Raw genomic sequence first — 2480 nt, forward strand, 5'->3', positions numbered from 1 at the left:
CACCGTACGTGGCTGCCAGGCTCAACCACGCGTAGGATGTTCCGATTATGTGGTGAAAACCCTAAATCGTCGTAGGTCGTTTTAGCTTCATATTGATCAAGCAGGACCACCATGTGATCGTAGACCTCATACGAACCATGGGTGGATCGGCTCCTTCAGCCGATTCACTGGACAACCCGAGAGCCGATCGAGGCTCGTATTTAATGTTTACGTGTATGCCATGCAGGAAACTAAGCGAAGCAAATCCATCACCTTCCCGACCAGTGTATAGGTCAGGTGGCACGCCCTTGCACCAAAGACGGACGTGCGTGCCGAGGCTTTGCGGGCCGTCGCTCGAGGGACCAGGGCCAGCCGCAGTCCTGGGAGCCTCCCGGCTCTACTGTGTTGCCCGTCGCTACTCGCCGGTGGGTTTCTGACCGCAACAGGTTGAGACTGAGAAAGAGAGTATGAGAATACCATAATTTTTGTTTTTCTAGCGTAAAGAAAAATCAAAACAAAATATATTTATAACCAGTTGTCCTAATTACGAATCGTTTTATGATTGCGTTCTCTGTGTCAAGCTCTGCAAAATTTGATCCCATGTTGGTAGATTGTGATGGATTTTCCGCACTTCATAAACTAGTACATGTACTTCTAAAACCTGGATATAGTTGACTACCACCAGTTTTTTTGAACTTTTTAAAACTTTAAAGCTAAGTTTTAAACATTTAATTCAAAAAGGGCTCTAATGTGATTGTGATGACTTCCAAAACTAGTACATGTACCTCTAAAACCTAGATATAGCTGACTACGTCCATTTTTTTGAACATTTCAAAACTTTAAAGCTAAACTTTAAACGTTTAATTTAAAATGGGCTCTAATGTATAGCACTTCTCACCTTAGACCGTGGGCTTTTTTTGGTGATCAATATCACATATATTTATTGTAACAAATAGTACATGGTAGAGATAAATAAGCTGTTTCCAACAATTAGAAAATAAAGTCTAAAAGATACTAGTAAATCTTCGAGGTCTTCAAACTATTTTCGTCTTCCAAGACATACTTTTGTGCTGTTTCGAAAGCAGACAAAGACAGATAATAAACCATAGACCTGTAAATATCAACGAATGTTCTTCCATAATTTTAATTTGAGCCGCAATGCTATTGTTGCGTGTACGCGCGCAACCATTAAAATAGTCAATCAACATCGGCAAGAGTATCAATACTAGTATGTCATCAGTGAATAACAACCGACTAGTCTTGTTGACATCGCTGGAGAGCTGATAGTGCGAATCACCATTGTCGAGGATGTAGTAGTCGGGACAAAAACTGCGAGGATAATCCTCTCCCTGCAACCATGAGAAAAGATCCAAAATCGATTTAGCGAAACAAGATATGAAAGCGCATACCTAGACGTTACGTATTGCACGCTCATAGCATGCACGAATAGTGCACGCCGGCGTATGGCCACAGCCCCACCTAGCGGGAGAGCATTACCATTTCGTGTGTTTTCCGGTTTCTAGAAGTTTCTAGAAACTTCCATTTTGGTTCTTCCGGTTCTTCTGGTTCACTCGTTTTTCTTTTTTCTTTTCTGTTTTTTTCTCATGTTTCTTTGCGGTGTTTTCGCCTTTCAGATTTGAATTTTTTTCAAAATTGAAAATTGTTCATTTGTAAATTTTGTTCAATTCTAAATTTTATATAGATTCAAAATTTCAACGAGCATCGCATGGGGTGGCGTATAGGAGCGCCCGTGCCGCGTCGGGCGTGCCCCCGAGCCCAATCAACTGACGGAAAAATTTGTAAGCAATACTTTTAATGGGCCTTGCCTTTTCATTCGTATAGCGGGCTTGTAACCTTAGGCCAACATCGAGGGGATGCTGCCCTGATTTTGTTTCTTGCCATTTTTTTGCTGCTAACGTAAAAACTGCGTGCAAAAAAGAATATCCGACCTGCCGGATTCGAACCAGCGACCTAAGGATTTAATCTGCACGCACTACAGTCCTCCGCTCTACCAACTGAGCTAAGGTCGGTTTGTGATCTTAAGTTTCACAGATAAATACTTAATGAGATTATCTCGTAGCTTGATGGTCCGGTCTTGATAGTCGTAGCGTGACAAGCAGGCCATGCCAAAATTGCCAGTCCCCTCAGGTCGTGCATCCGTATATCTGGGCACTTCACTGGGTGACCGGAGACATTCCCCTTTCCCAGGTCTACGGCACGCGACACCATAATTTGTGTCGACGGCATCCATGGATATCGTGCAGCACCAGACCAGACTGCCAGGCATCCGGTTCATGTCGCTCTTGTCCATGCGGTGCACGAGTTTTACCCATTGTGTCCTGCTGCAGTTTCATCGCTCTGAATCCATACGTGTTACTACCTTCTCATCTTTTTTTGACCTCGCCAGTTGCAAATAGCCAAATAGGATTCCTTTTCGACATGAGCAATAGGATTCCCCTCGTGCATTGTGTCCTCGTGCATACAGAGGCAGAGCCAGGGCA

At 43.5% G+C, this 2480-nt stretch overlaps 1 non-coding gene across 1 annotated transcript; it reads right to left on the bottom strand.

Annotated features, from left to right (window-relative positions):
• Nucleotides 1-1922: 1922 nt before the first annotated feature.
• TRNAY-GUA lies at nt 1923-2009 on the bottom strand. Its single transcript is given in 2 exon segments — nt 1923-1958; nt 1973-2009. It is a non-coding gene; the product is annotated as a tRNA-Tyr (tRNA).
• Nucleotides 2010-2480: the final 471 nt, after the last annotated feature.

This window comes from Lolium rigidum, chromosome 2 (genome assembly GCF_022539505.1).
Source record: "Lolium rigidum isolate FL_2022 chromosome 2, APGP_CSIRO_Lrig_0.1, whole genome shotgun sequence".
In the NCBI taxonomy this organism is placed as follows: Eukaryota; Viridiplantae; Streptophyta; class Magnoliopsida; order Poales; family Poaceae; genus Lolium; species Lolium rigidum.